Source organism: Heloderma suspectum, chromosome 1 (assembly GCF_057233095.1).
Source record: "Heloderma suspectum isolate Gila_16-S chromosome 1, 16-S_ref, whole genome shotgun sequence".
Lineage (NCBI taxonomy): Eukaryota > Metazoa > Chordata > Lepidosauria > Squamata > Helodermatidae > Heloderma > Heloderma suspectum.
In genome coordinates, this window is record NC_139458.1 from 153,589,394 (window position 1) to 153,611,969 (window position 22,576).

At 45.8% G+C, this 22,576-nt stretch overlaps 1 protein-coding gene across 2 annotated transcripts in view; it reads right to left on the reverse strand.

The window, feature by feature from the left end:
• The window catches only part of SEMA5B (semaphorin 5B), a 511,039-nt gene extending 496,907 nt beyond the window's left edge, over positions 1–14,132 (reverse strand). The window contains exon 1 of one of the 2 annotated variants that reach the window (XM_084807291.1): positions 12,990–14,132. The gene's annotated coding sequence lies outside the window, so the exon portion shown is untranslated. The remainder of the gene's footprint in view (positions 1–12,989) is intronic. The other variant, XM_084807299.1, reaches the window with a different exon arrangement.
• Positions 14,133–22,576: the final 8,444 nt, after the last annotated feature.

Genomic DNA, 22,576 nt, shown 5'->3' on the forward strand with positions numbered 1-22,576 from the left:
GAAAGCAATGCTAATGGTTGCAAGTGAATGACACAAAACATCCTCTTTCCATGCCTCCGGATCTCACACAAAGGGGAGATTTTCACACAGCTCCATGGGAGAAGCACAAGCTCTACCTGCCTCAGAAGAACACAACCAAGAATACTGTATGGAAACACATTGGGAGCATTCCAGTGTGATGCAAAGTATGCAGTTTGGTAAGAAAGCAATCTGCTGCCAGAGTAATGTGAGAACCATTGTTTTATTTCCTGTATGTCGCCTTGGGTGTTACAAGGTCATAACCGTGAAAAATGAATGCATGAATAAATAATTACATACAAGCTCAAAGCAACTTCAGATGTTCTGTCATTGTGTAGAGACAGGAAGTACAAGTTCTCCATAATTCCTGTTCCTCTGCAGGAGAGGGCTCTTGACTTCATGTCCTGCTTGTAGGCTTCCCATAGGCATCTGGTTTGTCACCATGGGAAACAGAATGCTGGACTCAATAGGCCTTTGGTCTGATCCAGCAGGATTCTTCTTATGTTCCTAACAATGTCATGCTGGAAATACAGTTTTTGTACCTCCTTTGCCTAGGAGATGTGCAAGCTGTCTGAGTTGGGAGTCAGGAATTCAAGCTGGTATTTCCAACATGGTGAGGTTAAAGAGGAAAGGAAGCACAGGGAACTCACACTTTTGATTTCTTTCTGCAGAAAGAGAAAGTCCGACATCACCCTTACTCTTCACATGAAGACATCAGATTTGTTGGAAAAGCTGCAGACTTTTCAGGATTATGTTTGCCACATATAAGCTCTCGAAGTCCAGCATGAAGATTCAGAAATTATAAATTTCAGCAGAAACCTAGTTAATATGGGGGGGGGGGGATCTGTTCAGTTCACATTACTCAATTTCAAACTTTCAGGCTACTATGCAAACATCTCTGAATTTCGCATTTGAGTTCTTCAATCAAAAATGCATACAAAAATGCCTATCTAAGGGTAATAACATTCAAAAATGTATTATATTAGGATAATTGCTTGCAAAAAATGTGTACATTAGGCAAAAAGGCGTGTATTAGGAGAAATATGCACAAAAATGCTTATGAATTTTCATGCAAACGCAAGACTGGAAAAATTAGAAACTGAGAGAAACCAAAATTGACAGATTCATCCACCCCTAACCAGAAGTAGAATAACATAAGCAGTAACCAGCAGCATATGTAGTAGCTATCTCCTTATCACTGATCATAAGCAAATACTTTTGAGCTGTCATTTTTAAGATACTGCAGTAATTATAGCTACTGCAAACAACTACTGTAATGCTTAGTTGAGTATCCACTCAGTCAAGGGATTAACAGCATTATTATTTAACAGGGTTTAGCATCTCCAATATTAAAAATTACTGTGCAGTTTGCCACCTCACTCACAGCAGATTCTGGGATTCTACCATAAGGAATCTGCCACAGGATTTGGAAAGGTAGGAAGAAAGCTCATTGGCTTCTGCATTAGGTTCTGTCTGAATCCAGTTCCAGGTAGTGCAACATTACCACTAACATAAATTACACCATGCTAATGTAAGCCACCTCTAGCACAACACCAACAGCATTTGCTGGCGCAACAAGTTTTCCCAGAAAACCTGTCACACCATCAAGTGCTATTGGCGTTGCAATGGAGGTTGTTTATGCTACTGCAACATAATTTGCATTAGCGGTAGTGTCGCACTGGATACTACCCATTACACATCTGGGCCCAGGTGCACCTTTAAATGCACCTTCGAGCCACCGACATGACCAGTGTGCACCAAAGCCTACAGGCATCTGGGCAAGCTTACCACAATGAATAGAAATCTGGACAAATCTCTTAGAAAAATAATATGGAAAATCCAAACTAAAGCTAATTCAGAGCCAACAAGGTTTGCCCAGTGCTAACACTATCCAAAACAGGGCTATGTAAATTAAGCCCATCATTCTCTTTTCTTTTATAGTACAATTAAAAGTAATTAAAACTGATAACTTCATCCTAAGGACAATAATGGCCTTTTAAACTCAACGCACTATTACAAGCATAAGAAGTACAGAAGTTCATTATCTTTCTATCCTTAAAGTCTGATCATTTAGCTATGGGAGGAATAAATAAGGACACTTCCTTCCACTCCATTGCACTTTGTACCAGGCTTGTGTAAAGCATCTCAAAATAAATATTAGAGAAAAGCTAAAGGCACAGCATTAGTGAAAACCTCAATAATGAAAGTATTTCAACAAGGCCCTCTTTTAGGAAGTGAAATCTAAGAACGAATCCTGTAAGATTATGCAAGTGAATAGGATTTATCGAAACTTTGTCTGGGGGAAAACAACAGGGGTTTGCCAAAGTTCAGCACCCAAAATACAAGACAGATTTATGTTTAGTCTCCCCCTGTAAATACACTCATACACTTTCGGTTTTTCAAGCTGTTTGTATCACAGATTTAAGAAACATGCTGCTTGCATAAGAACGGTGGGTTGTTGTATTTATTATTGCAATTTTGTTGGTAAAGAGGGAGTTAATCATTTTAATGCACTTTAAAGCAGCAGTGGGGGGGGGATCTATGTGCCTGATCAATAACATCCTGGTAGGCTGAAATTAAATGAGTTCTGAAAAGAAGCTAAGGACAAAAGAACACAATGTTCATTTCTCTTTCTAATGTGAAAAGGAGCGATGAGTATTGCATGGAAGACATTTTATGAATAGGTCAAACAGGCTTGATTTTGCATACTTTCATCCCAATTCTCCAAGCACTTTAACCTGGGGTATTTAGAGTTAAACCAGTTTACAACACAATCCTATGCATACTTTCTTGGATAGAAGTCCCATTAAGTTAAATGAGGCTTCCTCACACAAAAACAGGAATAGGATAGCAGCAGAAATTCTTTTAGCATGCAGTTGGACACAAAATCTGCAGCTGGAAAAAAATTGTGCAGTTGGAAAGTTGATAGATGTACAGTTGGAAAAATAGGGGAAATTAGACTCATGTTATATGTGCATGTTTATTAAGAACTTAAATAAGAAGCAACGTAAGGGATGGCTTGTAACATAAATTATATAAGGGTAGAATGTGCTCCGTTTCCATATTAAAGCAAATTGCCCAAACCTTATTTAAACAAGTTCTTCTTTTTGGTGAACCTCCTCTTCCTCACCTTCATCTTTGGGCAAGTAACATTTCATCACATCCTTGTAAATAGCCTTAAAGTTCTCCTGTTCTCATGCCTTAGGCCTGTCTTGCACCCTGTGTTCCTTTTTCTGCAACTAATACAGTCAGCCAGCCTGGGTCTCTATCAGCCAATGGTGGCATATTATAATGGATGTACAAATATACATTTTCTGTCTCCACAGAGTGCCAGGCCCTGCTTTTACTTTTGAGTACAATACTGGCACTTATGAGCCACTCGATTTTGGTGATATAGGATTTGGCAGTGAGTATGCAGGCAAAGATCATAGCAATGTTCTTGTAAGTTGGCAACCCTGAGAAGAATATGATTTCGTCCCTCAAAACCATGGCACGCACACATCCTTCCCTAACCTATACCCTCCCCCCCACAAAAACCATAACTGATGTGCTGACACCGCCCACCCCAATTATCATCATGGCACCTAGAATTTGCTCTCTGTGCGAAAGTGGGCAGGTTTGCACGTCCTGCAAACAACCCACAGTGGGTTGGTTGTTTGCAGAACAATCCAAGGTACACCAGGCAGACAATCGGGCTTACCATGGCTTGTTCTCCCTCTCCTTCCCCCAAGTTCTCCAGCTGGCTCTGCCATATCTCCAGGTTTCTCTGAGGCACCACCCATCTTGCTTCGTCATCTCAGGCCCCCTTCATGTTCTTTTCATCTTTTCATTCACCACCTTTTAAAATTATTTTTTCCATGCTTCAAGAGCATGCAAATGTGTTCATAACGTGTTTTTTAAAAATATGTCGGTCTTTTGCAAGAGCGCACTTTCGCCTGTCCGAGATCTGTAGTCTTGCCCGGTCAATTTCCTTGTATGTTTCAGCTATCAAAGGAAGCACCCTTGTGGAGTAGGTAACATACAAGTCAACTGACAAAACGAGGCTGCATGTAGGCTAATTTGCGCACAGTTGTGAAGGACCGGGGGAGAAATATTAGTAAGAGAAAGGAGGGATCCAGTAGCACAATTCAGAAGCATCAAAAATGGGAGGAAGGGCAAACAGAGTAAGTGCATCAAAAGTGGGAGACAATATCTCCCTGTCAAGAAGGAAGGACTGAGTTGGCCTGCTTTCTGCCATAAGAATAGGCCAGGCTGTCACAACCAAATTAACCACCTGAAGTTAAGTGTAATCTAACCATTGTTCAGCTCTGCAGCTCAAGTCCAGGCTCAGTCCATGCTGACTGGGAAAGATATAACAGTTGGGTTTGGTGGGAAGCTCCTGCCCCTTCTGAGGTGAGGGTGGTGTGCCCGAGGGCTGAGCTTTGATTGGCCATCTGAATTCTGTATTGAGTTGCTAGGGCTGGGCCTTAAATATAGGGACTGAGGAAGAGTCAGGCTGTCTTCTTTTGCCCTGATGGTTTTTGTGGTGTGTTGCAGCCTGGAGGCTATCCTGGAAGGCCCATACTCTGGTATGAATAGGATAGACTAGCTAGCTTTATTGTTTTGTTCTTGGGGGTACGTATAAAGGCTCTCAGCATTCTTGAGTATTTTTGTACTGGTAACTTTGCTTGTAATTTCCTGTACAACCTACCACCTCTCCCCTTCCCTTCCCCATTGTTCCTTCCCTTAATAAACTTTTCCCAACTTTTAGTTGGTGTGTGTGGGTTCTGCATAACTTCAGTGCTAATTTCAGTGTCTACTGGCCAGGGTGGAAGGCTACTAGGTTATTGTGGGGATCTGTGGCCAGGTTTGGCCTGTCCTACTTTGCAGGGTTGTTGAGTCTAGGCCCAGCCATCCTTCACACTCCCCCTTGGCAATGTGATGCTCTCACTTTTAAGTGTTGAACTGACACTTTTCAGTGTCCTCCACCCTTTCAACACTTGCCTGAGTCTCCAGCTACTCCAGAAAGGAGAGATATTAACTCCCCACCCCCTTTTCCTGCTCCTTTCGCAGTTACTGCAGATATGAAAATTTCCCCTCCATTTACCTCCCAATGTTTACATTTCCACAAATATTCCTGACAGTTTTTTTTTTAAAAAAACCTCAGAGGGTGGCTGAATAGAATGGAACACATGGGGGGCCCACACCAGCAGTACTTACACCTGCTCCTCCCTTCTCCAATGGGGCCCCATTTAGTCCATCCCATGCAGCTACCAACTCAAGGGGTTCTTTAAAAATTGTCAGGGATATTCGCACACACCCACTGAAGCACAGTAACTGCAGCAGTAAAGGGGGGAAGTTAATATCTCTCCTTTCTGGTGTAGCTGGAGAGATGGGAAAATGCTGAAAAGGTGGAAGACACCAAGAAGTGTCAGTTCAACACTTCAAAGTGGGAGCATCACATTGCCAAGGGGTAGATATTGTCCTCCCACCACCACTTTTGGTGCACTTACTTGGTCCACCTTTCCCCCCCATTTTTGGTGCTTCTGAACTGCGCTACTGGATCTTCCTTTCTCTTACAGTTATTTCTCCCCCAGTCCTTCTCAACTGTATGCAAAGTAGCCTATATGCAACATCGTCTTGTTAATTTCCTTGTATGTTACCTTTTCACTTCAGTGCTCCCTTTGACAGCTGAAACATACAAGGAAATTGACCAGGCAAGCCTACAAGTATCAGAGAGCATTACGTGCGCTCTTGTGCACTTGCAAAAGCCTGACAAAAAAATTTTTTAAAGCAAATTATGGCCCCATCTATGCAATTCTGAGGCACCAAAGAAGAAGAAGAAGATGGTCAACAAGTGACCATCTTTCCAAAGTGCCGTTTCAGCACTGGTGGAAGGGCACTCACTGGTGAGGGAGACTGGAAGTAGCACTGGTGAGATCATGAAGAGCGACACAGGCTTTTTTGACCCTCTTGCCAAGGGGGTCTGTAGCCAATCCTCAAGATAAAACCTAGGGCTGTGAGGGGACCCCCCAATCCACCTCAGAGGCTGCTACAGGGCTTCCGAGGCAGACCTGATCTGCTTTGGGCTGATTTGGGGGTCCCCCAACCCTCTTCATCTCCAGGGCCGAAGCAGGATTTGGATGTCCAAATCCCACTTTCCCCGCTCCCAATGCCCAGCACGCGCAAGCTCCCAGCTCCTTACCTGGGCCCTCAGGACACGCACCGGCAGCTGTCTTCTTGTTCCAGGGAGTTGCCATTTGGAGTCATCAAGTATGCTACACTAATGCTGCATGCTTTACGGCCGCCATTTGCGTAGGAACTATTTCCAGAAATACAGGGAGTCATCATTTTTAAAATGGTAACTCTGTGGAACAAGAAGATGGCTGCTAGCGTGTGTCCCAAGGGCCCAGGTAAGGAGCTGGGGCTGTGTGGTAGTAGCAGCATGGCTGGGATTCCAGATCATGCTGAAGTGCTTCAGAGCGACCTGACTTGCTTCATGCTCCATCCGCCTCACCTCGGAAGCAACCTGAAGTGCCCCACTTTGGTTCAAAGTTTGCGCCAAAGTGGTGCACAGCCCTAATAAAAACACTCTTCCAGGTTTGGACAACACAGTAACCAACCATGAGTATGAACAACCCTACAAGAAGCCGTGGTTCTCAGCGTGGTTTGTTCACAAAAAATAACCCACTCTGTGAAGAATGCACCAGGTTCAAACAACATGACAACCCACCATGGCTGGCTGCCCATAGTGGGTTGCCATGTTGTGTGAACCCAGTCAATGATTATTGTCCTTGTAAAATATGTTAAAGGTACTATTTATATTTACTGTTATGGTATACTAAGGGTTAACGGGAGCTGGTCTCTTGACAAAATGGCTGCTCAAAATGGCTGCTGTTATTTGCAACACTGTCTGGAATAAGATCCAGGACACAAATGTACTAATATCAATATATCTGACTGTTCTTCAGTCTGTCTGGAGGCTTTGTGCCTCTTGGCCTACCTAATTCAGTCTGTAAAGCCTTGCACTCTGTTGGGCCTAGTAGTTGAAGCCTTGTCTCAGACTTAGCCAGTCTGGGAGTGTCTCCAAGCTTGTACTGCACCTGCTATAAACTGAGAGAAACTTAGAAGGTTGGATTAGGAAGGATGAAGAACTTGCAGGCTCTGCACGAAGAGCTGGAAAGAGAGCTGGGGGCCTGCCCCGTGATCTTTTTTCCAACCTGCCTACTGAAAGAGAGAGAACTGTGCAACCATGGCAAGGTTCTGCTGAAGGGCTGACAAAGGAGATGTCACTCAAGGACTGAGGAAAATGGGAGCTCCTGGAGACAGGTTTTGGACTTCCTTGCTGGCTAAGCCAAGCACAAGTCAAGGTCTGTGTCTGACTCTATACGGGGATGCTTTTAGACAGGGACAGAGGGGGAAAAGTGGTTCTCCCACTTTTTTTTCACCCATATGTATACTTCTCACCCAACAAACACCCAAACAAGAATACCATACGGTGTCAGGAGTCGTCCTGTTTTCTCTTCAAGTTAACAGCAACCAGTACTGAAAGTCAGGGCTGGTTCCAGGTTTCTGAGTGCGCTTAGGCAAGACATCCTCAATTGGTCCCCTCCCTCAGTGAGTCTACTTTTTCACTGCTGTTGCTACCAGCTGCTATTGTGCCTCATTCTCTCTCATCATTGCTACCACTTGCCTGCTTGAGAGGCAGAGAGCTGGTGAGCAAGTCAGCAGTGGCATCTGCTGCTGCTCCTTCTCACCATCACTGCTGTCTGGGCCAGAGGCAGGTGAACGAGCAGGTTGCAATGATGAAGAGGAGCAACCTGAGCAGGCTCTTGTCAGTAGGCCCCTGTTGGGGAGTGAGCCCTTAGCAAGTGCCCAGCTATGCCTCCCCTTGACACCAGCCCTGAAGCCACCAGCTGAGTTGTGCTTAGATCATCTTTATGAAAACTGGAAAAGGTGGGAGCGGAAGGCTCAGCTGTACTTAACGGTCACCAAAACAACCACTCAGCCACAAGATTTTAAAGTTGCTCTTCTGCTTTCATTGCAAAGGGGATAGGGCATTGCCATGGAAATGTATAACATCAAGATCATGCAAAAACCCTGCAGAAGCTTAAAAGCATTCAAGGGTAGGGTAGCCAGTTACCATCAGAAAAGAGCACATGCATCTCTAAAAAAGAGGGCAAAGAGGACATAGATTTGTATAATATTTACATATGATAATTTACATGTATAGATGCACAGTTTGGAAGAATTATTAGAATTTATATAGAAATACAGTCTGCTGTTCAGGGGCCAATTGTTGATGAGCAACATCAAGGCTTCTCCCTTACAGTTTTGTGTATGTGTGTGTGTGTTTACTTTAAAGCAGACTTGGGCTGGGCTGTCAGCCATCAGACAGAGGATGCCTTCAAATCGAGGACAGTCCTCTTTAAAGTAGGACACATGGCCACCCTATAAGAATTATTGTGAACGTAGGGAAAAAAACCCCAATGTTTGGGAGGTACCAGTTTTGGCAGAACAAGTTTGTTGAGGCATCAGGAACAGATAGATAACTTTGTTACTGAACTAGGGCAGATTCACAAATGAATTGTCACTGTGCAGTAGATAAGAACTACTGACTCCTATGGAGAAACTGCTACTGATACAGGGTGTAAGCAAGCAGCAAAGCAGACTTTGTGTTCATTTGGGGGTTTTCTTTTTTTAGTGTGGTGTATCTGCTGGGGCACTGGTGCAATAATCTGTTTAAAAAAGCTGGACAGCAGCCATACTCCACTGGAAAATACTCTGGATTAACTGGTTTGAAGTTCAGGACATAACAAATCAAGAAGAATTAAACAGATCTTCCTTGATTCAATATTCTAAATAACCAGGATCTTATTTTTAATTCAAATTTGGCTTGAAACCACATGGTATTTATTTTAATTCAAAATGCATCCATGACAAATCTAAACTTGCTGTGAAATAATTTAGCACACGGAAACTGTAGTAAGCAGTAATGTTTGTCTTTCAAAACAAAATAATCTCTTCATCATACAGTGTTCACCCAAATAAGCAGTACTACTTTTAAAAATGGCATTACCCAAGTTGGATCATCTCAAAATCATGGGCTAATGGTAACAGCAACACATGTCACTCAGTTTTTAAGATGGAATACACATAAAGATATGCACACAGACCGTCAAGGCACTGTTTGATACTGCCCCCTTTTGCCAAGCAGACTCAATAGCCCAGACTCCCACTAAAATGTTTCACAGCCTGTGTATCTCTTCAGTAAAACGGGTTCATGCAAAATCGTGTGACCCAACATACCTCCGGGGAAAGATTATAAACCATAGCTATCATATCTAGGCTCACAGCTAAACCTGACTGCAAGAGGACATTATCCTTTAAAAAACAAAACAAGAGTGTTTCAGTTACTGTTCTACAAAATAAAGTCCTTCTATTTGCACTATGCTCAAAGATAACTCTTCAGTTTAATAGATTCCCTGAGGACTTCTGAGTTTAGCAAACTATACCCAAGGACTGAAAGAGTAATATATACCTTTCGAGATCCGTCATACCTTGGCTCCAATCTTATGAACACTGTCCTAGAATTAATTCCAATGAACACAGTGGCATTTATTTCTAAACAAACATGCATAGAATTGTGCTCTGAATCTTGGACCACTTTAAGTCCAATGCCTTGAACAGGCTCAAGTTTCTCTAGCCTAAATCTCTTTCACCAGGCATATATATAGTATATACAATAGTCTCCATTCTTTAAATCAACACATTTCTCTAGCTTCAGGCAACAGTTTACACCATAACAACTCATTTCCTTGAAAACCACTGCCTGCCAAATGTGCAAATGTATGGTGAGACAGTCACCTGTAGCTCATAGCCATGTGGCAGGACAACTTTTGCCAAATTCCCCCAACTTTACCCTCACCGCAGTTTCTACTTGCACCTATACACTTAGCTGTCCCCCAACACACATGCTGCTTTGTGCAACCCCAAGGGTTTCAGCATCCCAGTTTGAGATACTCTGGGAGAAGCTGTTTTGTGAACTACCTCTGCCTTTTCCAGCCCCTCCACTGTCATGGCAAAACAAGAGCAGCCGAAAAAACCCTCTCATGTTCACACATTCAAAATGGTTTCCCCAGAATCAGAAACTAACTGCCCCCCCACTCCAAATGCAAAGCTTTCCCAAAAAAATCAAATGCAAGGTCAATGAAAAAGAATCCTGGGCTATTGTCAAGAAATACAGGAATGTACAAGAAAGCGCAGCCGCCAATGTATCCTGCAGTGCTAAGGTAATTGATATAAGGCAGTTGAGAAATCTGTTAATAAATAAGGGCACAATCCTATGCATGTTTAGGCAGAAAAAAGTCTGACAACTATCAGCATTCTCCAGCCAGCCTATGCTGGCTGGGGAATACTGGGAGTTGTAGGACTTTTTTTCTGCCTAAACATGCATAGGATTGCGCCCTAAGGAAATGTTACAGTCAGCAAACAGCATAAGGTAAAAATCTCATACTTGGTTTAATTCAAGCTATACAACTTTGTCATACATTCATACAGCTTCATGTGTGTTAAGCTGGTGATGCAGTGATGACATATACACATGAAGACAGATGGCTGGTAGCAAAAATTCAAAGGTATGGGGACCCTGTGGCACTGCGGTGTCCGCTCTGTTTGAGTGCCATGGAACAAGATAACTCCATAATGAGGGACATACCTTACGTTCTAGATCAACTTTCAGATTCTGGAAGAAAGAACAAACCCTTAACAAAAAGGAGTGTTCTTTAAAACATGAAAGGTCTAGCAACTCTTAGCACAAATGTCTACAGTGGAATAAATAATTTCCCCACCAATTCCACTGTCTTCCTAGCTCTTATTTCAAGCCTTGTTACAGAAGAACGCCTGGAGATATTGTCAAGTACCCAACCCAATGAACGCCTGGAGATATTGTCAAGTACCCAACCCAATGAGGGATGTCAGAACAATAAACAGCAAATATACCTGGAATGCTTTAACACTGTGCCTACGGTTCTCTGCTCTAACATGCCTCAAGGCTAAACATGTAGCCTCCGGTGATCTATTTTACTCTGCAAGGTCTATTAATCATGCAATCCAATCTGAAAGAGGAGGGAAAAGTTTTAGTCAGAGAAGTCAGCAGGAAAGAAACACAGGATTCAAGTAGATGTTGTAAAAAGAAGGAGCTATTTTAAAACACTGAGTAATTTGCTTAAATATCAGCAGTGTTATTCACCTCCCACCTCACTTTCTCTCTGCAGTTTGCAACAAGAATATTCTTTTTGGGTTGCCTTATAGATCAAACATAAAAGCAAGTTAACTTTCAATAAATAGTGTTGATGGGCAAACTTCATCAGTGGTATAGACCACTGCGGCACCACCGCCTCAAGATCTCTAGAACTATCTGGAGCTTTTTTCTTTCCAAAACTCCCAACCCTCCAGTGTTTAGAAAGAGACAGGGGAGGTCAGAGGTAAGACACAGTCGTCCCTTATTCAAAGTTCAGGCTCAATCAACTGGAAGCTGTCTTCTCTCTGTCTGCAGTTCAATCAATTTTATGCCATGAAATTGGGGGGAGTGGGGAGAGTAGGAAAAGAAACTTTACCTTCCAATCAGAACAAGAACTTGGGAAAATATTTTTAAAGCAACAAGAAGCCTGATGATTTGGAATACAGGGCTCATTTCACCATTTTGCCCTGAAAGGAGAAATCAAGTGCTGGAATTCCACATGCTCTGAAAATGAAGGTGGGGGGAGTGTGCCAACGGCAGTGTTCATTTTAAGTGCATTTTGAAAGTCAAAGTTGCATATTAAGACACACACACACATAAAATTCCTTCCCACTTCTCCCTCCCTCCCCCCACCCCAATCCAGCAAGTTGGATTGGGGTGCGGAAAGAAAAAAAACAGCTAATTGTCTTGCAGGATTGGGATCAGGAGAGCTGACAGCCTCTTAAATATTCCCTCTCACACCAGTACAGCGATCCGATCCATCCTGTCCTTCCACCCCCACCCTGCCTGCCTTTATGAGTAGCAACGTACTGAACGAAGCAACACAATGCAGCAAGTGGAACAGTTAAGAAATTGAAATCAGCAACTTTTTTGCGTAAAGTGTGGCAGGGGAGACAATCTCGAGATTGGTTTGAAATTGGGATTTTGCTCCCCTCCCCGATCCCCCTTCCTCTTATTTCCAACAATGCATGAAACCAGAGAGCTGTGCAAGCTTCTCTGCTTCCCTCTCTCTCTCCCCTCTGCTTTTGATCTTCATCAGGACGTGAGCAGAAAGTTAATGGGCCACCCCTACCACAAAGGCAAATTACCATCTGAACAGAAAAAGAGAGAAAGAAGAAATATTAATATCTTTTGCGTCTCAACAGACACTTTCCTCCAAGGCATCCCACCCTGCTCTGTACCCCCAAGCTATCTTAATGCTCACAACCCCCATGAACAGAAGAGGGGGGTGAGAGATTAAAATGGAATGAGCCTGCACTAAACCCAGCTCTTGGTTATTTTCCTCTTCGGAATCTCAGCAGCTGTGGGACCACCCTTGGTTTCCAGAACCTTTTCTAAGCCTGAAAGGGGGGGGGGGATGTACGGGGCACCCGTTAACCTGGTCGCCTAGCCTACACTGCAACGCAGAAACCATGAGCAACACCCGCCATCGGCACCCCGCTCCATTCCCTTGTGCTTTTGCTGCTGGCGACTAAGACGAGGCCGTGCAATAACTAGGGAGGAGGAGGAACGGCAATCTCTTCTTTCAAACTCCCCTCTTGGAAAAAAAAATCTTTCGCGTTTCCATCCTTCTGCCCAGGCAACTACACCTCCCTCGCGACTCCTCCTCCACCACCCCCAAACTCAAGTTCCTAAACTTTCTAACTTCCTCCTCCACATTGAAGGGGGGGGGAGGCGATACAGATCCCCCCCCCCCGCCCGGCCCTCTCGCATGCATGCCGCCAGTCATAATGGACGTGGCTTGACTTACCCGCTTTGTGATGTCCCTGGGCGCGGGTGCTCTCAGCCGTTCACACGAACATCGTTGCGTTAAAGGCGATTCACCGGGAGCCGAGGAGAAGGTCCCAGCGAAAGCGCAGCCCTCGAGGAAGCCCAGCGATCCTCGGCGGTCTTCCGGGCTCAGAAGCCCCCTCAAGCGAGCAGCATCCCCTGCAAACCGCAGTCGCCTTGGAGTTTCGGCTGGAGCCCTCCTCCTCCTCGCTTCCCTTCTCGCCCTCCCTCCTTTCCAGCCAGGAGCAGTCCAGTCTCCTATCAGAAACGCTTCAGCCCTTTCTCCATCAGGGGGGGAGGAGACCGAGCGGGGAGAGGGGCGGAGGGAGCGAGAGGGGGACGGAGCGCGCGCGCGCGCGCGAAGGGGCTGGGAGCCCCGCTCGGCGCTGGTGCCAACTCGCCTCGGCAGAGTTAGCGGGGCGCTTCTTTACGCGCAGCCCCCCGCCAACAAGCCAGAAGCCGGGAATTCAGGCGCGCCTCGAAGCTGCCACGCTTCGGCGAGGGCTCCTGAGGAAACCCAGCCAGCAGGTTGCTTCGCAAAATGCCGCTCGGGGGATCTTCAAACTTCGCATTTTCCCTTTGTTCCCGCGAGGATGCGTCCGCTTCTGCGTCGCTCGCTGTCCTTCCACGTCCCCGCGCCCTACTGCTTTCGTTCCCCGAGCGGTCGCTGATGGGGGATCGCTGCCCCCAGCCGCGCGGGCCGCCGCTCCGCCTTGCTCCCCGCACGCAAGCCCGGCCGCGCCAGTTCCCTTCCCCGGCACGCGCGCCAGGCGGAGCGGCGCGCGGGGCGGCTGGCCGAGGGGCGCGCGACCCGGGGTAAAGCTGCGAGACGGAGAGGGGCGGGAAAAGCCGGCTGGGGCCACGTGCGCTGCATTTCAGCGCTCCCGCGCGCGGCGGCGTCCCAGCCCAGAACTGGCCGCCAGGAGCACCGCTTTCTGGGGCGCCTCACTGAACTGGCGAAGGGGGCGGGAGGCGCGTTCGGAGAGGCGGCTGCAGTCGCGAGGAAGTCCCCGCGCGTGGCGACTTGCGCCCCGCAGAAAACCACAAACGGTCTTTTCTCCGGTGGCCTCCGGAGACGCGGCCGCCGCGCTCTGCGCGCTCCCTTTCCCGTCGGTGCATGCGCAGGTGGCCGGCGTGGCAATCCCGAAAGGCGGCGACTTCAGGCTGCAAGAGCGACCTGAACCGCAGAGGGCAGTAAGGGACTAATTAAAGAGACGCCTTCTCTCCTCCTCCTCTTCCTCTCGGGTCGCGGCTGGAGATGCAGCACCGAGGCAGGGCCCTGGAGCGGGTCGGAAACCTAAGAGGAAATCCCGAGGAAGAGGACAGCCAAGCCACCGAAGCATTGCGAAGTAGAACGAAAAGGCGTAGCATTTGTCGCTGAGAATCATAGAATCCAGAGGAACCTGCTTTACGATTGTGGCTTGCTCGGGGCAGCGTGCTAGGGGGCGCCTGGCAAGCGCCGGGGACGACCTCCTGCCCCTGTGGGTATACACGCGCTTGCAAACAGATCCTAACACGGCCGTCCTCCTCGGAAGAAAAGCCCAGAGTTTAATGGGGCTTACTCTCAGGGAAATGGGCATAGGACTGTAGTGTAAAACAGTTCTAAGTTGGAAGTAAATGTTGCCAGTTTCGATGGGACTTGCTTCCATTTTTGTAGGGTATTGCGGGTGCAATCCTATACACACGTAGGAAGTTAGGAAGCTGCCTTATACGGAGTCAGACCGTTGGTCCATGTAACCCAGCACTGTCGATACTGACTGGCAGTGTTCTTTCCAGGGTTTCAGGCAGGAGTTCTCCCACCCCTACCTGGAGATCCCGGGTTCTGCATGCAAAGCACACGATCTGCAACTGAGCTACAGCCTCTCCTGCATACTTGGGAGTAAGCCCTATTGAACTGAGGGCGCTTACTTCTGAGTAAGCATGTAGAGGACTGCGCTGATAAAATTGCATCCCCAAAGGCAGGGTAGGAGAATTCTACCTCAAGAATAGAGGCCCCCAACTCACAGATGATATGAGGTCACCGCTATCAATATACCATAATCCAGGCCAGTGTGATGTGTGACAAGCATAAACAACAATTAGAAATATGTACAGAGCAATAACTCAAGTATGCAATCTCATCCACCACTACATGTAATTTAATTTTATTATTTAATTTTCTAAATATCTTGATTGTTTTCTGTTAACCTACCACAAATAAATGGTTACATATTAAGACTCCAAAAGAAGAAGAAGAAAGTAGACTGGATGTAACCTTTAAAATAAACAGGTAGGTTGGACCACCCTGTATTCCACCCCTGCCCAAGGGCCAGATCCAACTCAGGTTTGGGATATTTAAGGCACAAGCCTATGCATGTTTAAACCAAAACAAAGCCCTACAATTCCCAGCATTCCCCAGCCAGCAGTGCTGGCAGGGGAATGCTAGGAGTTGTAGGACTTTTTTCTGTCTAAACATGCATAGGATTATGTCCTTAAGGCGCCTTTACTTTTACTTGTAAGTCTTCTCACAGACCCTCATACATAAGCATGCAATGATTTCATACAGACACTTAGCAGAATATGACACATCTCTGAAGGATCCTTGGAGAACAAAGCTATCCTCCCTCATATGGCCAGTTTTTGAAAACAAACTCCATAGAGTATATTTTACTGTGCACCACACAGTTCAGTACCATTAACTTTATTGGTAATGTTTCTTTGGTTATTATAAATTTCCACTGTAGACCAATTACCTATTCAAGTTATAATAGCTCAATATAAAAATTGAGCTTAAGACTGAGGACGTGAAAGCAAAATGCCAGTTCTATTTATTTTCGCCCAAATAAAACATGTATTCGTTTCTCATCCAGTTACATGCTGGATGACTTTTGCAACTACTGTCTTTCACCTCAATTTCTCTCTAAGACTGGAGTCATAATATTGACCCTCCTCATATGGTGCGTTGGGATTTATGTATAGGCCCTTGTCCCAAGGAAGCAGAGAGTAATGCACGCTTAAACCAATTCGACCACAATAGTAAACACACTTATGAAGGAGTACGCCCCACTGGGCACGACCGGACTTACTTCAAAGTAATCATGCCTAGGATTGCACCTTAGAAGACCTAAATAAGAATGGGTTACTATTACTTTTTTCATGTTGCTATATAATATATATGGATTTATTTTATTAACGTGCTACCAAACGGATCCAGCTTCACACAGGTTGAACAGCCCTTAGTTCAATACCTCAAAGCTCCAAGGAAACGTACACAGCTATCACAGCTGGACACATTGTACCAGCTCTGTCTGCCAGGCCCACTGGCACCACCAGATGTGACCCCTGCCATGGTGCACTGCTATAACTCCCTGAGGGAGGGGTCTGTCCACTCCATTCCCCTGATGAGGGGAAGCTGCCCCATAGCCGGGGGAAGGGGCCAGGCCTCTAACTCTGTCCCTCAGCCTACTAATCCCTGTCTGTCTTCTAAGTGGACTACAATGTGATGGGCTCGTTGAAGAAGTTTGCCCCTAGCAGCGGATGATGTAACTGCAGGTTTCAGACAAATGGACGCATTTAAATTAATTAGGGCACAATCCTATGAATAGCACCCTTGCTGCTCAGAAGCCCCTGAATCGGGGGTTTCCGAGATTCCTATGCTCTGCCGGGCTGAAGCCACAGGGCAGGAGGAGCAGCAGAGGCGATCTTCACCTCCCCATCCTCTGATCTCCTGTATTTTCACTAGCTAGGCATTTCAGCCCACCTAGCAAGGAGCTTCGGAGGGGGAGGGCAGGAGGATGGAGGGGGCTCAGGATAACTCATATCATGGGCTCTCCGGTCTCCTCCCCCCACCCACTCGAAAGCCCCCTTTCCTCCTCCTCTGAGGTCGCTTTTCCATCCTTAGAGAAGCAGCCAGCATGATTCATTCAGCACTGGCATGCGAGAGGCAGGGGGTCAGATCTCTGACTCCCCCTTCTGAGGTTGTAGTGCTGTTAGAGGGGTTTCCCTAGCCATCCTATGGTTCCTGGGATGCTCACCCAGGGAGCATAGGATTATTCTCTCCATGTGTTTCAAAAACAATCACTTTGAGCTGCAGACCATTTTCATTTAGTATTTTCATTGCAGTCATTTATTACATTTCTATACTGCCCAATATCCAAAGCCCTGTGGGTGGTTTACAAAGATTAAAACCTTTATAAATACATTTTATAATGTATTTATAAATACATTATAAAAACCATTTACATACAGACATATAAACAGTACACACAGAAACACACATATATCTAAAACCATTTTAAATAATCAACAATAAGAAAGATCCAGGTGCTGAGTAAAACCTCATCATATGCTGCCAGATGCCTAAGAAAAGAGGAAGGTCTTTACCTGGTGCCAAAAAGATAACCATGCTGGCATCAGACAGAACTCATTCCATAATTGGGGGGCCACCACCGAGAAGGCCCTCTCCCTTGTTGCTGCTGTAGGAGGAGGCGCCTGGAGGAGAGCCTTAGATTATGAACGTACTGTATGGGTAGGTTCATGCCGGGAGAGTATTAATGCCAGGTTTCAGGTGTCTTAAGTTTTATAATCTTGGCGCTATAGTGCAGACAGACACACATCCTCTTTTATTATTATGTTTAGGTGTCAAGCAATTAAAAAGTTAAAAACAAGTCTCAACTTCCATAAGCATTATTTTTAATATGCTGAATTAGGGATTTCCCCCCTACAACTTTGTTTATTTATAATTTCCCCCCAGTTAATTCTGCACAATAAAACAACCATTGAATATATCAACGAATTCCATTTTTGCTGTGTCCATAAGCTGTTATCTGTAGCTTCCTAATGCTACTTTCAGCAGGCCACCCGCACCCCATTATGACCTAGATAACAAGTGCAAATAATAAAACAAAATGAGTCCATTATGCTATAATCAATTTGCTATGTGTTATTTTTAACAGTTTCCGCGAGCTTTGCCATTTAAAGGGCACTGATATGACTTAAGGATTCTTATGTATTGGCTTCCTGGCTACTTTGGGGCACAATGTTCACTTATATTTGGCAGGGCTTTTTTCTGAAGCCATTAAAATTAAAGTTTGTTTCACTTTTATAGGAAAATACCCTAAAATAGCATGACTCTTGATTAAATTCTGAGAATTGTTAACTGTTGGCACAGAGCAGAGAAGCCATTTAACCTCATTTATTTTCCATGATGTGACACTGTCACTTTAAGAAGTTCAACTGGGCACTTGACATCACCATGATCCAAATGAAGCTTGCATTGTGGGCTAAATGGAGACTATTTACCTAGCAAGCAGTCCTGCCACGAGATCCTGTGTCTCTGGTCAGGAAGAGATTTAAAAAAACTAATTCATCAAATAAGCACCGAATTAAATGCCTCACAATTAGATTAAGGCATAGTAATCAGGAAATAAAACTGAATACACCCAAACAGAGTGTCTGCATACCTCCAAGGTGTTACCTGTAATTGTTGTTAAGTATTGTAGCCAAATAGAGTGTTCACACCTTGGAGCACTGCAAACACTGCAAAGTACTGGGTGACTGGATTTGGGTCCATCTGATATCCACACTGTTGAATCCACTGTCTAACAGCACTTAAAGCCATTTTCCTTCATTTTGTTTGTTGTGTCTCAGTTGGACCCAGAAATGTTTCCTTTGATCCTATTGTTTAAACATATAAAAACCCTGGGCTCTGAGCCTTCAGTGTTCTGCTTACCCATTCTGGTCCCACAATTTGGTTCTGGTTACCCACACCAGTCCCACCACTTGGTTACAGTATCCCCACCATTCCCACTTTACTTAAATCTCTCATTTGGTTCCTGGCCTCCCCCATGTGGGCAAGATACCACACTTGCTCCTGGTGCGTGGCAAGCTCTGTAGTTCCGTGGCCTCCCATCGTACTGATACTCCCACTTTCTGGTTGCATGACAAGCCCTTTTGACCAAGTCACATCTGTTGGTTTTGCTCCCTTGCTGAAATCACCTTGAGCCACGGAACGCTGGGGTTCTTCCACATGGCCGCGCTACCCATTGTCCGAGTCCACCTGTTTCTGCCCACCCAGGAGTGCCCTAGCTGAAAGTGTGACCTGCCTGCAGCCTTGCCCTAGGCTTTCTTTTGCTGCAATCTCAGGAGTTTCCTCACACTCCAGTGCCATCTTCAGGAGGGATCCAGTGGGATCCCAAGAAAGGTATCTGTATGCTGTACTGTATTTTTGGGAAATCACTTTCCTATAAATCATAGCCGACATCCCTGTACCCTCTTTTCTACTGTGTGCTTGTGTGAGTGTGTCTAGAAATCCAGTTCGCCTTTTAAACTCGTTTTTTATTGGAAAACCAGCCACTTTTCCACAGCCCTGCCCTGGTCAGTTTCGCAGCCAGGCTCCCTCTTTTCCATTTATCTGAACTTCCTCTTTATGCCCATCATAGTCAGCTAGTTCTTACAGAAAGCTTGGTTGACAGGCAACAGCTCCTGCTGCACAACAAATATCTGGAAGAGGAAGCTGGAGAAAGAGAGCTGTGCACAAGGCCCTGGAAATTGGTAAGAGTGCGTTCATTGTAGATACCAAATCCATCTTGCCCTCCTTCTAACCATGGTAAGTATGCACAAGAATTAGCCTTGGCACACTGCTCGCAGTCAGAGACAGACACGCTTTTCCCCCTCCCTTATCTTGCAGTCTCTCCTTTTCAGACCTACCTTTCTGTCTGTCTGTAGTCTGTCTGTCTGTCTTTCACAACTTCCTCAAAATCACAGCCTTTCACAACACGCATGTCTGCAGCCAGGGTTTCCAGGCATATCAGCCTTCAGTTCAGACACCATCGATACACAATCCTGTGTATGGACGGGTATCTTACCTATTTCACTCTATGTTTTACTTGTTTAACATGCCCAGGAACTGTTCATCTTCTATCTGGAGTCCAAGACCTCAGGCCCAGGGGCTAATTCTGGACCCCTGATCATTTGGTGGTTTCCCAGCTTCTGTGCAGTTTTCCCCCATTCTAAAAGGCTGAAATGCCTCTCCTAGGGCTTAGTTCTTGGCAGGAAGAGCCTTATGCTACAGTATGCTGGTATTTTTGCCCTGCCCCTTTTGCCTTTGACCCACCCACTCCTGGAATGTCGCCCCCAAAAGCTTCTCCACACTGGAATTAGGCCCTCAGGCTCAAAGAGGTTCTGCATTCCTGTCTTATATGAACAGATTGAATCTATACTCGAATTCGTAGAAGTGCCTTACTGTGATTACTGCAACAATCTAATTCCCCATGATTGACATTTTAATTCCTGTTCAATAAAACTGTCCTGTTTTGGTATAAACGTGTGTGTGTGTGTGTGTGCGCGTGTGCATGTGCACCATGGGACAAAATTGTATAGACACAAAACAACAAACATCAAAGCTCCCTTAGACACATATATTTCTGTCCATGCATACCCTTGCTTATGTGTTCAGGGAGGACATTTGTTAACACCACTGTGTATTATATTACTTTCCTATAATAATAATAAATATTATTATTAACGCTTAACATTAGATGTTACAACCCGGAGAGCCACCATCCAAGAAGAGGGAGTGCCTGCTGCTTGCTGCTGATGCAGCTGCCACCACCACCACCGGTCTTCCTGTGGGCTTCTGCCTGGCAGACCACCACTCCCTGCAGAACCAGGCCCGCAGGTACTGAGCCAGCTGCTGCTGACTGTCGCCACCTGTTCCTCCTGGAACACCACCTGTTCCTCCTGGAGGGACCATACAAGCTGGCTGGCTGAGGTGGCCTGGGAGAGCCAGTAATGGCAAAGGGGATGTTTTGTTTTGATTTTTGTTTAACTGTTGGTGTGGAGTGGTTTTTTTTTGGGGGGGGGTGTTTTTAGGTGTGGGTAGCCTGCCTGATAGGCGGAAGCACGGGGGCATGTGTCCACCTGACAGAGGCAGTGGGGGGAGTGTTGGGGGCCAGACTATACAGAGGCTGGGCGGCAGGTGCTGGCAGAGCACTAGGGGCACGCCATGCCAGGTAAGGGGAACAAGGGAGAGATGTGTAATATCTGTCCCTCTTCAGCAGGTAGCAGAGGGTAGCACTGGGAGAAGAGGTGTCGGACTCATGGCCACTCACGTGTGGGGTGCCACAGGGTCCCATCCTCTCCCCAATGCTATTTAACATCTATGTGAAGCCACTGGGGGCTATCATCAGGAGGTTTGGGGTGCGGTGCCATCAATATGCAGATGACACGCAGCTCTACCTCTCATTCAGATCTTCACCAGGGTTGGCCGTGGAATCCCTGTCCAAATGTCTGGAGACGGTGAGTGGCTGGATGAGGAGGAATAAGCTGAAGCTGAATCCTGACAAGGTACTTTTGGTGGTAGACAAAAGGAGGTTGTGGGATGTTGACCTGCTGTTGAATGGAATGAATGAAAGACCAGGTCCACAGCCAGGGGGTCATTTTAGACTCCCAGCTGTCCATGGAGGCTCAGATGTCAGCTGTGAGCTGGACAGCGTTGTACCAACTCCATCTGATATGGTGGCTGTGCCCCTACCTTCCCGACCATCTGCTCCCATCGATAGTACATGCCCTGGTCTCCTCTCATCTATACTACTGTAATGCACTCTATGTGGAGGTTACCCTTGAAGATGGTTCAGAAACTGCAGCTGGTGCAGAACACGGTGGCTTGCCTGATTAAAGGCAGCCGCCAGTGTGATCACATCACTCCTGTGCTGAAGGAGTTGCACTGGTTACCAGTTGTTTTCTGGGCCAAATTCAAGGTGTTGGTTTTGACTTTTAAAACCCTATACAGTTCCGGCCCAGCCTATCTCAAGGAGCACCTCCAGCAACACCAGACAGGCCGCTTAAGAAGATGGCCTTCTCTCTGTCCCATCAGCCAGGACAGCTAGGCTGGTGAGGATGAGGGAGAGGGCCTTCTCTGTGGTGGCCCCCACTCTGTGGAACTCCCTCCCTAGGGAACTCAGCCATGCCCCCTCTTTAATGAGCTTACGCAAATGTATTTTCACCCCCAGAAAAGGGCCAATCTCACAGCCCTCTCACCGCATGGCACCAATGGTTTGGAGGCCATCTGTGTTGTTAACTTCTGGGCATGAGCATCACATGCTGAGGTGGTTGAATGCATGCCAGGAGCACACTCTCGCAGCATACAGCATAGAGCAGCTTTTGCATACTACTGTAAAGGTAAGTTCTTAACTTGGCTTGGGAACAGATTTTGACTAGAGCCAACCATTCAATTCTTTTGTTAATTTTTCAGCTCTTTCTTCTTCTTTTCCCTTAATTCATGGTTTCCTCATTATATATTCTGTAATTTGTTAAATTCATTGTATCAGGACACTGTATCCATGTTCCCAGCAGCTCAGACAAGAAACACAATGCATTGCAAACATGTTCATGTGCAAGAATCTTCGCTCTAGCAAAATTTATGCAAGAGAGAAATAAATGCTGGGTTTACTTTTTAAACCACTAGGTGGAGTTGATGTTTCCTCATGCTGCCTTCCCATGCAGGAAAACAAGACAGCTAGGATAAGGATGTTACTGGTGTATACTGTATACCTTTTATACTGTAATAGAAGCACAGTGGGCCTATTG